Source organism: Drosophila eugracilis, unplaced genomic scaffold, assembly GCF_018153835.1.
Source record: "Drosophila eugracilis isolate 14026-0451.02 unplaced genomic scaffold, ASM1815383v1 contig_119, whole genome shotgun sequence".
NCBI classification, from domain to species: domain Eukaryota; kingdom Metazoa; phylum Arthropoda; class Insecta; order Diptera; family Drosophilidae; genus Drosophila; species Drosophila eugracilis.
In genome coordinates this window covers 1,218-15,513 of record NW_024571973.1, presented here as the reverse complement: position 1 = coordinate 15,513, position 14,296 = coordinate 1,218, and the positions used below count along the sequence as shown (strand labels likewise).

The following is a 14,296-nucleotide window of genomic DNA, read 5'->3' as shown; positions in this document are numbered from 1 at the left end:
ATATATAGGTAGGCAGTGGTTGCCGACCAGATATATTGACCAAAACTTATGTTATGTCAATAATAATAAGAAATTGAATATTATACATATAAATCTAATAAGTTATATTAATATGACTTATAGGTTCAATATGTATATGAGACACTATGAAAACTTTCTTTATAATATAAGAGAGTATATACATCTTGGGTGCCAAAAAGAATGAAAAATACCCATTTTCAGGACAGCGTGTCCAAAAACTACTATATGATGGTCAGTTGTTGGCCATCCAGTATTGATCAAAATTTACATTATATATATAAATTTTGTCAATATTATAAAAAGGAAATTTATAATAATAATATTATCCGTATAAATTTGTTACAATTTTCTCTTAGAATATTGAACTTGGCTACGCGGTTAATATTTATTGCCCTTAGATAATATCGTTGAAACAAAGGCCAAGGTGTTATATATTACTATATAACTACAATTCGTTTCCAATTATTATCGTTAATTTTCAACAGAAAGGTGGTATATACTGTAACTTGATTGATATACTATATATTTACCTAACAATTGGATCATAGAATATCGTTTTCGGTATTATGTGGTTCAGCGAGATCAAAGGAATTGTAAAAATATATTTTTATATAAGCGTTCGGTTTTATATTATATATTTACTCGAAAGTTTATATGAAAAAGATAAATTTTAAATTTATCATCAAAATGCAAATGATTTAATTCAATATTTATATTGATTAAACAAAAATTAAACATGTGTGGATACAATAATATTGTATGTTGAAATAAAATGATATTTTAGAATGAAATTATGTATATGGTATTTATAAAATATATAATGGAAATATATATTATTGTATTGAAAACTATTTCAATCGATAATAAAACTGGAGAACAAAAAAAACGAATACGATGGCTTTAATAAGTGGCCGTATTCGAATATAAGAAATAAATAAATTATTTCTACAAGAGAAATACAAATTTCTATTCAAAAATATGAAAATGAAATATGATTAAAAACATTATTCTGGTTGATCCTGCCAGTAGTTATATGCTTGTCTCAAAGATTAAGCCATGCATGTCTAAGTACACACGAATTAAAAGTGAAACCGCAAAAGGCTCATTATATCAGTTATGGTTCCTTAGATCGTTAACAGTTACTTGGATAACTGTGGTAATTCTAGAGCTAATACATGCAATTAAAACATGAACCTTATGGGACATGTGCTTTTATTAGGCTAAAACCAAGCGATCGCAAGATCGTTATATTGGTTGAACTCTAGATAACATGCAGATCGTATGGTCATGTACCGACGACAGATCTTTCAAATGTCTGCCCTATCAACTTTTGATGGTAGTATCTAGGACTACCATGGTTGCAACGGGTAACGGGGAATCAGGGTTCGATTCCGGAGAGGGAGCCTGAGAAACGGCTACCACATCTAAGGAAGGCAGCAGGCGCGTAAATTACCCACTCCCAGCTCGGGGAGGTAGTGACGAAAAATAACAATACAGGACTCATATCCGAGGCCCTGTAATTGGAATGAGTACACTTTAAATCCTTTAACAAGGACCAATTGGAGGGCAAGTCTGGTGCCAGCAGCCGCGGTAATTCCAGCTCCAATAGCGTATATTAAAGTTGTTGCGGTTAAAACGTTCGTAGTTGAACTTGTGCTTCATACGGGTAGTACAACTTACAATTGTGGTTAGTACTATACCTTTATGTATGTAAGCGTATTACCGGTGGAGTTCTTATATGTGTTGAGATACTTGTATTTTTTCATATGTTCCTCCTATTTAAAAACCTGCATTAGTGCTCTTAAACGAGTGTTATTGTGGGCCGGTACAATTACTTTGAACAAATTAGAGTGCTTAAAGCAGGCTTCAAATGCCTGAATATTCTGTGCATGGGATAATGAAATAAGACCTCTGTTCTGCTTTCATTGGTTTTCAGATCAAGAGGTAATGATTAATAGAAGCAGTTTGGGGGCATTAGTATTACGACGCGAGAGGTGAAATTCTTGGACCGTCGTAAGACTAACTTAAGCGAAAGCATTTGCCAAAGATGTTTTCATTAATCAAGAACGAAAGTTAGAGGTTCGAAGGCGATCAGATACCGCCCTAGTTCTAACCATAAACGATGCCAGCTAGCAATTGGGTGTAGCTACTTTTATGGCTCTCTCAGTCGCTTCCCGGGAAACCAAAGCTTTTGGGCTCCGGGGGAAGTATGGTTGCAAAGCTGAAACTTAAAGGAATTGACGGAAGGGCACCACCAGGAGTGGAGCCTGCGGCTTAATTTGACTCAACACGGGAAAACTTACCAGGTCCGAACATAAGTGTGTAAGACAGATTGATAGCTCTTTCTCGAATCTATGGGTGGTGGTGCATGGCCGTTCTTAGTTCGTGGAGTGATTTGTCTGGTTAATTCCGATAACGAACGAGACTCAAATATATTAAATAGATATCTTCAGGATTATGGTGCTGAAGCTTATATAGCCTTCATTCACGGTGGCAGTAAAATGTTTATTGTGTTTGAATGTGTTTATATAAGTGGAGCCGTACCTGTTGGTTTGTCCCATTATAAGGACACTAGCTTCTTAAATGGACAAATTGCGTCTAGCAATAATGAGATTGAGCAATAACAGGTCTGTGATGCCCTTAGATGTCCTGGGCTGCACGCGCGCTACAATGAAAGTATCAACGTGTATTTCCTAGACCGAGAGGTCCGGGTAAACCGCTGAACCACTTTCATGCTTGGGATTGTGAACTGAAACTGTTCACATGAACTTGGAATTCCCAGTAAGTGTGAGTCATTAACTCGCATTGATTACGTCCCTGCCCTTTGTACACACCGCCCGTCGCTACTACCGATTGAATTATTTAGTGAGGTCTCCGGACGTGATCACTGTGACGCCTTGTGTGTTACGGTTGTTTCGCAAAAGTTGACCGAACTTGATTATTTAGAGGAAGTAAAAGTCGTAACAAGGTTTCCGTAGGTGAACCTGCGGAAGGATCATTATTGTATAATATCCTTACCGTTAACAAAAAATTTGTATTATATTTATTTATAATTCAAATAAAAACAATTTGCCAAAATAAATAACAAAAAGAATTCATGAAATTCAAAAAATGATGGTGTAGTGGCGGTCATCATTATATATATATCAACACAAATGAACATATAATGGCTTTTCCTTAATTATATGTATTTTATGGAGTGTGGATGGAGGAGGAGAAAGACTTTATTATAAGAGGCACAAAGTCAAAATGCAAATGCATTTTTAAATAATATTTATCATGTGTGTATATGGACCATAATATAACACGCGTTGCGAATATGTATTGTTCATCTCAGCTATGAGCATACGTTGGATTATGCAACAACCTAAAATATACAATGTTGTACCTGGTATTCTTCAGGTTAATGTTTTATATAAATCCCAATGTATATCGCTTAAAAAGTATTCATACCGTAAATTGCCCGTAAATCACTTGATATACATTGCTTATATAAAACTAAGACATTTCGCAACATTTATTTTAGGTATAAAAACATATTTATTGAAGGAATTGATATATGCCAGTAAAATGGTGTATTTTTAATTTCTTTCAATAAAAACATAAATGACAAAATTAAAAAACCAAATATTAAAACTCTAAGCGGTGGATCACTCGGCTCATGGGTCGATGAAGAACGCAGCAAACTGTGCGTCATCGTGTGAACTGCAGGACACATGAACATCGACATTTTGAACGCATATCGCAGTCCATGCTGTTATAGTACTTTAATTAATTTTATAGTGCTGCTTGGACTACATATGGTTGAGGGTTGTAAGACTATGCTAATTAAGTTGTTTATAAAATTTGAAATCAGATTTTATAAGCGTATGGTATATTATTGGATACAAATAATTAAATTATTTTATTCATAATATTAAAAAAATGTATGAAAAAACATTATCTCGCATTTGTTATTTATTTGAATGTGAAAAAACGAAGAGAAATATTTTCGATTTCAGTCAAATAATACTGAGAAATGTCTAGCATAAAAATTTATCTAGAATTGTCTCATATTAATGATATGAAAATTGAAAGCAAATGGAAATGTTATTGTTCTTCGTTGGTTCGTTTAAAATAGCATATAAAAATGGAAATATAATTGTAAACGAATTTATTAAAATGTTTTTATCATTATATATATAAAAGAATTAATTGCATTAAAAATGTTATATACAACCTCAACTCATATGGGACTACCCCCTGAATTTAAGCATATTAATTAGGGGAGGAAAAGAAACTAACAAGGATTTTCTTAGTAGCGGCGAGCGAAAAGAAATCAGTTCAGCACTAAGTCACTTTGTCTATATGGCAAATGTGAGATGCAGTGTATGGAGCGTCAATATTCTAGTATGAGAAATTAATGATTTAAGTCCTTCTTAAATGAGGCCATTTACCCATAGAGGGTGCCAGGCCCGTATAACGTTAATGATTACTAGATGATGTTTCCAAAGAGTCGTGTTGCTTGATAGTGCAGCACTAAGTGGGTGGTAAACTCCATCTAAAACTAAATATAACCATGAGACCGATAGTAAACAAGTACCGTGAGGGAAAGTTGAAAAGAACTCTGAATAGAGAGTTAAATAGTACGTGAAACTGCTTAGAGGTTAAGCCCGATGAACCTGAATATCCGTTATGGAAAATTCATCATTATAATTGTAATATTTAAACAATATTATGATAATAGTGTGCATTTTTTCCATATAAGGACATTGTAATCTATTAGCATACAAAATTTATCATAAAATATAACTTATAGTTTATTCCAATTAAATTGCTTGCATTTTAACACAGAATAAATGTTATTAATTTGATAAAGTGCTGATAGATTTATATGAATACAGTGCGTTAATTTTTCGGAATTATATAATGGCATAATTATCATTGATTTTTGTGTTTATTATATGCACTTGTATGATTAACAATGCGAAAGATTCAGGATACCTTCGGGACCCGTCTTGAAACACGGACCAAGGAGTCTAACATATGTGCAAGTTATTGGGATATAAACCTAATAGCGTAATTAACTTGGCTTTATAATGGGATTAGTTTTTTAACTATTTATAGTTAATTAACACAATCCCGGGGCGTTCTATATAGTTATGTATAATGATATTTATATCATATATGCCTCTAACTGGAACGTACCTTGAGCATATATGCTGTGACCCGAAAGATGGTGAACTATACTTGATCAGGTTGAAGTCAGGGGAAACCCTGATGGAAGACCGAAACAGTTCTGACGTGCAAATCGATTGTCAGAATTGAGTATAGGGGCGAAAGACCAATCGAACCATCTAGTAGCTGGTTCCTTCCGAAGTTTCCCTCAGGATAGCTGGTGCATTTTAATATTATATAAAATAATCTTATCTGGTAAAGCGAATGATTAGAGGCCTTAGGGTCGAAACGATCTTAACCTATTCTCAAACTTTAAATGGGTAAGAACCTTAACTTTCTTGATATGAAGTTTAAGGTTATGATATAATGTGCCCAGTGGGCCACTTTTGGTAAGCAGAACTGGCGCTGTGGGATGAACCAAACGTAATGTTACGGTGCCCAAATTAACAACTCATGCAGATACCATGAAAGGCGTTGGTTGCTTAAAACAGCAGGACGGTGATCATGGAAGTCGAAATCCGCTAAGGAGTGTGTAACAACTCACCTGCCGAAGCAACTAGCCCTTAAAATGGATGGCGCTTAAGTTGTATACCTATACATTACCGCTAAAGTAGATGATTTATATTACTTGTAATATAAATTTTGAAACTTTAGTGAGTAGGAAGGTACAATGGTATGCGTAGAAGTGTTTGGCGTAAGCCTGCATGGAGCTGCCATTGGTACAGATCTTGGTGGTAGTAGCAAATAATCGAATGAGACCTTGGAGGACTGAAGTGGAGAAGGGTTTCGTGTGAACAGTGGTTGATCACGAGTTAGTCGGTCCTAAGTTCAAGGCGAAAGCCGAAAATTTTCAAGTAAAAACTGAAATATACAAATAAAAGCTGGAAATAATATACTTGAATAATTTTGAACGAAAGGGAATACGGTTCCAATTCCGTAACCTGTTGAGTATCCGTTTGTTATTAAATATGGGCCTCGTGCTCATCCTGGCAACAGGAACGACCATAAAGAAGCCGTCGAGAGATATCGGAAGAGTTTTCTTTTCTGTTTTATAGCCGTACTACCATGGAAGTCTTTCGCAGAGAGATATGGTAGATGGGCTAGAAGAGCATGACATATACTGTTGTGTCGATATTTTCTCCTCGGACCTTGAAAATTTATGGTGGGGACACGCAAACTTCTCAACAGGCCGTACCAATATCCGCAGCTGGTCTCCAAGGTGAAGAGTCTCTAGTCGATAGAATAATGTAGGTAAGGGAAGTCGGCAAATTAGATCCGTAACTTCGGGATAAGGATTGGCTCTGAAGATTGAGATAGTCGGGCTTGATTGGGAAACAATAACATGGTTTATGTGCTCGTTCTGGGTAAATAGAGTTTCTATCATTTATGGTAGTTACTTGTTCCCCGGATAGTTTAGTTACGTAGCCAATTGTGGAACTTTCTTGCTAAAATTTTTAAGAATACTAGTTGGGTTAAACCAATTAGTTCTTATTAATTATAACGATTATCAATTAACAATCAATTCAGAACTGGCACGGACTTGGGGAATCCGACTGTCTAATTAAAACAAAGCATTGTGATGGCCCTAGCGGGTGTTGACACAATGTGATTTCTGCCCAGTGCTCTGAATGTCAAAGTGAAGAAATTCAAGTAAGCGCGGGTCAACGGCGGGAGTAACTATGACTCTCTTAAGGTAGCCAAATGCCTCGTCATCTAATTAGTGACGCGCATGAATGGATTAACGAGATTCCTACTGTCCCTATCTACTCACTCATCGATTATCGACTATCGGTGGCGTATAGATGTGTTTTTCGGTGTGCTTTGGACGCGCTCCAGATTTTCGGCAATAACTTCGGTTGTGAGTGGAATTAAGTACTATAAAGTGTTTTAAAAGTTGCGTAAAGACAACAATAATAAGTGAGAGTGGACGCATAAATGAAAACAAAGGTTTTCTAACGATATTACACGTTTTTCGTTTTTGCCAGACGCCGCCGGGGTGCATTTGTATTGGTAGCGTCAGGCATCAGGCGTTAGCCACTTGTCACGATAACACTGGTAAGTGTACTGGCTTAGCGACTGTGGTGCGTTTATTTGACATTTACATTTACATGCTACATGTAAATGTACATATACATATACATTCAAATTTCTACATTTGAAGCATACACTTAGGCTGGCCTATTTGACACATTTTGTGGCATACTTTAGGCGGCAATTTTTGTGTATATTTTTGTTGCATACTTTTTGGTGTTCTTTGCAAATTAGTATTGCATATTTTGAGGCACATTAATTATTTATTCACGGTATATATTTGGGAGTAAAATGCCGTCGAAGAAAAAGCGACAACGTTTCAGACTGGATTCCAGCAGCTCGGAATCCGTGGCGTCAAAAATCAAAGCAGTTGAGGAAGATAGCCTCAGCGATGGAGAAGTAAAAATTGCTGTAAACAAGAAGGCCAAGAAGGCAATGGCTAAAAAGAAGGTGGGCCAAACCAAAGCAGCCGTTGCAGGCATTGAAACCCCCGCTGCCGCCCCCGCAGCTGCCCCCGCAACTGCCCCCGTAGCTGCCCCCGTAGCTGCCCCCGCTGCTGCACCCCCGCTGCTGCTACCCCCGCTGCTGCTACCCCCGCTGCTGCTACCCCCGCTGCTGCTACCCCCGCTGCTGCTACCCCGGCTACCAACAGGAACGCTGGTGCTGCCCCAGCTGCTGCCCCTCCCCGTGCCGTGCCCCCGTCCAGCCTCCTGTCATAGCGTCGACTAACGATACTGTGGCGGAGCTGGCCAGGGTAAAGGAGGCTTTCTTTAGGGAATTCGTTGCCACCAAACTTTCGACTGAGCAGGCCTGCGCCATGATGAGGTGCCTTAGCGGCTTCGAGGGGTTGGTGCTGTCGCTGTCGTCGCAAAACGCTGCGTTGCAGGCTATTTGCGACCAGCAACGGATGCCACCCCCGTCGTCCCAGAGGTCCGTAATGGTGCCGGCTGTGGTCTCCAAGCCACCTGCTGGGTATGCATCTGCATACCCCAGCCTGCCGGTGCCTTCAGGTGCTCCTGTGCCCGCGCCGCGGAAACCACGCGAGACGTGGTCGGCCGTGGTCATGAGCAAGGACCCGAACATTTCGGGCAAGGAGGTTGCTGAAAAGGTGCGCAAGGAGATTGCCCCTTCGCTCGGTGTTCGCCTGCATGAGGTGAGAGGGCTTGCGCGTGGCGGCGCAATAATCCGCGCCCCCTCATCAGGCGAAATTCGCAAGGTAGTTGCGAATAAGAAGTTTGGTGAGATAGGCCTTGAGGTAAAGCAGAATACTGCACTGCGGCCAAAACTGATTGTTCAAGATGTCGCAACGCAGATTGCTCCGGAGGAGTTTATGGAGGAGCTGTTCACCAACAACCTCAAGGAGCACATCTCGCAGGCGGAGTTCTGCAGGGCGGTGCATCTCGAAAGTAAGCCCTGGACGGTCGCAGACGGAGCCACGGTCAACGTGACTCTGGAGTGCGAGCCGAAAGTGCTAGACCTGCTAGAAGGTGGGAGGATCTATATCAAATGGTTCTCTTACCGATGCAGGGCACTTGTCAGGACGTACGCCTGTCACAGGTGTGTCGGATTTAACCACAAGATCTCAGACTGCAAGCAAAAAGAGAATGTCTGCAGACAGTGCGGACAGTCCGGGCACAGTGCGCGTAGTTGCACCAACCCGGTGGACTGCCGAAACTGCCGGTTCTACGGGCATCCTTCGGGACACAACATGCTGTCCCCGAGCTGCCCGGTGTATGCGGCAGTGCTAGCGCGGGTGAACTCTAGACATTAATGTTTAGGTTCATCCAAACAAATTGTGGTCGTGGCCGAGCTGCTACCATCGAGCTCGGCGTCCGGATGAGGGACTCACGTCACACATTCGCGCTAGTACAGGAGCCGTATGTGGACAGGAATGGGAGAATAACGGGCCTCCCTTATGGTGTGAAAAATATTCGCAGACAAGCGAAATAAAGCGGCGATTTTTATTGACGACCCGGACGTCATTTGCATGCCAGTGGTGTCGCTGGTCACCGAATTCGGAGTATGCGTGAGAGCTGAGGGCAGTTTTGGCACAATTTTCCTCTGCTCGGTGTACTGCCAGTTCGGCACCAGCCTCGAACCATACCTAAGATACATGGATACAGTCCGACTGCTTGCCAACAGAACCCCCGCAATCCTAGGTCTCGACGCCAATGCAGCATCCCCCTTGTGGTTCAGCAAGCTCCCTCGGAACCCCGAGGGCCTTGCAAACTACGGCCGGGGCGAGCTGCTGGCTGAATGGATGCTAGTAAATGGAGCCGTTCCGCTAAACCAGCCCAGCCCGGTGTTCACGTTCGATACCTACCGGAGGAGTAGTGATATCGACGTGACAATTGCCAGCGATGCAGCATCTACATGGGCCACATTTGAATGGAGAGTGGACGAGTGGGAGTTGAGTGACCATAACATAATCAATGTTGTGGCAACACCAACGACCACGCGCACAGTTGAGAGCATAGCTCCTGTGCCGTCCTGGAACACCTCCAATGCTCGCTGGCAATTGTTTGAGCAAGAGTTGGTAAATCGGGCAGAAACCATTCCGAGAGAATCGCAATCGCCGCTAGACCACCAAGTCTCGACCTTGCGCAGTATGGTGCACGAGGTGTGCGACCTCTCAATGGGAAGAAGAGCACCAACATCGCCCAGGAGGAAGTCAGTCGGTCGGTGGACCGCCAGCCTGAACGCGGAAAGGCGTGAAGTGCGGAGGCTTCGCCGCCGACTTCAAAATGCCAACCGTCGGGGCGACAGAAATGCAGCTGAACTACTTGTAATCGCGCTGAGGGAAGCCTCAGCCGATTACAGGAAGTCTATCCTAAAGACGAAGGACGAAAACTGGAAGCGGTTTGTAGGGGATAATGCACACGATCCCTGGGGGCGCGTCTACAAGATCTGCCGAGGACGCAAAAAGTGCACGGAGATTGGGTGCCTCCGCGTTGATGGCGAGCTGGTCACCAATTGGGGTGACTGTGCGCGAGTGCTCCTTCGTAACTTTTTCCCAGTTGCGGAGTCGAATGCACCGATTGCCGGAGCGGAGGAGGTCCCACCGGCCCTCGAGGAAGTAGAGGTTGATGCTTGTGTCGCCAGGTTGAAGAGCAGACGCTCTCCTGGCATGGACGGCATCAATGGCACTATTTGCAAAGCAGTGTGGCGCGCCATACCTCAGCATCTAACGGCGCTATATTCCCGTTGCATCCAGACGGGTTACTTCCCCCGAGAGTGGAAGTGTCCACGAGTAGTGGCGCTACTCAAGGGGCCCGACAAGGATAGGTGCGAACCCTCGTCGTACCGTGGGATATGCCTGCTGCCAGTATTTGGCAAGGTGCTTGAGGCCATCATGGTTAATCGTGTGAGAGAAGTTCTTCCGGAAGGATGCAGATGGCAGTTCGGATTTCGTCAAGGACGATGTGTCGACGATGCTTGGAGACACGTGAAGAGCTGTGTCGCAGCCAGCCCGGCGCGATACGTGCTCGGGATCTTCGTGGATTTCAAGGGAGCGTTTGACAACGTCGAGTGGAGTGCTGCACTGCGCCGACTCGCCGACTTGGGATGCCGAGAGTTGAGCTTGTGGCAGAGCTTCTTCTCAGACAGAAGAGCAGAGATCCGAAGCAGTTCTGGAACTGTGAACGTTCCAGTAACTAGAGGTTGCCCGCAGGGATCCATTAGTGGCCCATTTATTTGGGATCTGCTGATGGATGTTCTGCTCCGGCGCCTCCAGTCATACTGTGCTTTCAGCGCGTATGCGGATGACCTGCTCCTCCTTGTCGAAGGCAACTCCCGAGCCGTGCTGGAGAACAAAGGAGCGCAACTGATGTCCATCGTTGAATCGTGGGGTATGGAAATCGGTGTAACCGTTTCCACCAGCAAGACGGTGATTATGCTGCTGAAGGGTGCCCTCGCGCGCCCCCCGTTGGTGAGATCTGCAGGAGCAAATCTGCCATACGTTCGCAGCTGTCGGTACCTTGGCATCACGGTCAGTGAGCGCATGAACTTTCTCATGCACATCACGTCGCTGCGTCAGCGAATGACCGGAGTCGTGGGAGCATTGGCGCGTGTGCTACGAGTCGACTGGGGATTCAGTCCTCGGGCCAGGCGAATCATCTATGCCGGACTCATGGTGCCTTGTGCACTGTTTGGTGCCTCGGTATGGTATGTCGTGACGACGAGGCAAGTTGTAGCCAGGAGGCGACTTCTTGCCTGCCAGAGGCAGATTCTTTTAGGATGCCTCCCGGTATGCCGCACAGTGTCAACCCTGGCGCTGCAGGTACTTGCTGGAGCCCCGCCTCTTGACTTGGCTGCTATGAAAGTAGCAGTCAAGTACAAGTTGAAGCGTGGATACCCGTTGGAGGAGGACGACTGGCTCTATGGCGAGGACATTTCAGGTCTGAGCTGGACACAACGAATTGCGCGAGTAAACGAATGCCTCCTGTCGGACTGGCAGAGCAGATGGGATGATGGTGATTCGCTCGGTCGGGTGACTCACAAGTTCATCCCGGATGCAGGGTTCGTTTACCGGAATCGGAATTTCGGTTTCTCGATGCGCGCAGGATTCTTGATGACAGGGCACGGGTCGTTCAACGCATTTCTGCATAGCAGAGGCCTCAGCGATTCCCCCGCATGCTCATGCGGCGATCCAAATGAGGACTGGGAGCACGTCCTATGTGCTTGCCCCCTCTATGCAGACTTGCGAGACCTTGATGGACTCGGTTTGCAGCGCGTTGGTGGAAACTGGACATTTGGAAGGATTCTGGAGAGCAGCGACAGGACCAGGAGACTCACGGAGTTTGCTGAGGAAGTGTTTCGAAGGAGGAGGGGCCTTTAAGGCCAATTTTTCTGTGCCGTGTGGTTGGCGGCGAAGAATACCACCACAGTTCGCCATAGCTTGTCGTAAGAGGCGACTAACATGGCAGGGCCCCCCATCCGAGCTTGTCGGAGCTAAAGGGGTGGGTCACCGAGCCCACAAACTTCGGTACCACGGGTTTGGATAGTGTCCAAGCACTACCATTTGAGGTAGGCCCCCTAGTGGGAGTATCGTGGTGGCTGTGGTTGATACCTAAATCGCGGGTAGAATCTTCTTGATTCGACGTGGAGTTGCGTTATACAACTCGGGTGCTGCGACCCATAGAGCGGCAGAGGTGATAGATACACCTCGCCTCTTATCCAGAGGGAGTATGTTGCCCGGCAAGCGCATATTCGACAGGTACCAGAGTGGTCGCTATGTACATAGCTATAGCTTCTAGTCTGGGGCGCTGGCAGGCGTACCATCCTTGCCCATGCACTATATGCCTACTTGTAGGTATATTCGAGTGCCGTGGTTGTAATCCCTTCAGTGTGGAACACGCCACGTAAAATAAGATCGGAGAGATCCGAGACACGCCTGTCCCTATCTACTATCTAGCGAAACCACAGCCAAGGGAACGGGCTTGGAATAATTAGCGGGGAAAGAAGACCCTTTTGAGCTTGACTCTAATCTGGCAGTGTAAGGAGACATAAGAGGTGTAGAATAAGTGGGAGATATTAGACCTCGGTTTGGTATCGCCAATGAAATACCACTACTCTTATTGTTTCCTTACTTACTTGATTAAATGGAACGTGTATCATTTCCTAGCCATTATACGGATATATTTATTATGTCTTATGGTATTGGGTTTTGATGCAAGCTTCTTGATCAAAGTATCACGAGTTTGTTATATAATTGCAAACAAATTCTTTAATAAAACGGTGCATTTATGTATTTTTGATTTGAAAATTTGGTATAACTCCAATTACTCAGGTATGATCCAATTCAAGGACATTGCCAGGTAGGGAGTTTGACTGGGGCGGTACATCTCTCAAATAATAACGGAGGTGTCCCAAGGCCAGCTCAGTGCGGACAGAAACCACACATAGAGCAAAAGGGCAAATGCTGACTTGATCTCGGTGTTCAGTACACACAGGGACAGCAAAAGCTCGGCCTATCGATCCTTTTGGTTTAAAGAGTTTTTAACAAGAGGTGTCAGAAAAGTTACCATAGGGATAACTGGCTTGTGGCGGCCAAGCGTTCATAGCGACGTCGCTTTTTGATCCTTCGATGTCGGCTCTTCCTATCATTGTGAAGCAAAATTCACCAAGCGTTGGATTGTTCACCCATGCAAGGGAACGTGAGCTGGGTTTAGACCGTCGTGAGACAGGTTAGTTTTACCCTACTAATGACAAAACGTTGTTGCGACAGCATTCCTGCGTAGTACGAGAGGAACCGCAGGTACGGACCAATGGCACAATACTTGTTCGAGCGAACAGTGGTATGACGCTACGTCCGTTGGATTATGCCTGAACGCCTCTAAGGTCGTATCCGTGCTGGACTGCAATGATAAATAAGGGGCAATTTGCATTGTATGGCTTCTAAACCATTTAAAGTTTATAATTTACTTTATAAACGACAATGGATGTGATGCCAATGTAATTTGTAACATAGTAAATTGGGAGGATCTTCGATCACCTGATGCCGCGCTAGTTACATATAAAAACATTATTTAATACAATGACAAAGCCTAGAATCAATTGTAAACGACTTTTGTAACAGGCAAGGTGTTGTAAGTGGTTGAGCAGCTGCCATACTGCGATCCACTGAAGCTTATCCTTTGCTTGATGATTCGATTAGATGATATGGATGGATGGATTTCTATCTATATCATCTATTTAAAAATATATGTATATATTGACATTGGCTTATAATATTATTATATATTATTTAATATATATTAATGCTATAACAAAATGTTTATGTATATACATGTATAAGGGTACATATAAATTATATATATTTTTTGATATATTTTTAATTATTACGATAATAAAGAATATTTTAAAGTATATATAATTTATAAGTAACCAGCTTGCCGTCATTGGCTACAATGGGAGTCTATAAGTGTCCAATAGTTCCCATTTTGATGAAGGCAGCGAAATGAAGGTTCATTATCTAATAAGAGATGTATATAAAGAGAGATATATAAAAAAAGAAATTAAACAAGTACAAGTCTCATAAAGAGACTAAGTTAATAATATGGGAGTCTATATGTGTCCAATAGTCCCC

The 14,296-nt window shown here is 43.1% G+C and overlaps 2 non-coding genes and 1 pseudogene across 2 annotated transcripts; all 3 read left to right on the top strand.

The window, feature by feature from the left end:
• The first annotated feature begins 1,027 nt into the window (after positions 1 to 1,027).
• On the top strand, positions 1,028 to 3,022 carry LOC121529955. Its single transcript, XR_005993708.1, has one exon. It is a non-coding gene; the product is annotated as a small subunit ribosomal RNA (ribosomal RNA).
• A 633-nt stretch (positions 3,023 to 3,655) lies between these two features.
• Positions 3,656 to 3,835, top strand: LOC121529952. Its single transcript, XR_005993707.1, has one exon. It is a non-coding gene; the product is annotated as a 5.8S ribosomal RNA (ribosomal RNA).
• A 401-nt stretch (positions 3,836 to 4,236) lies between these two features.
• On the top strand, positions 4,237 to 13,860 carry LOC121529953 (annotated as a pseudogene).
• The last annotated feature ends 436 nt before the right edge of the window (positions 13,861 to 14,296 follow it).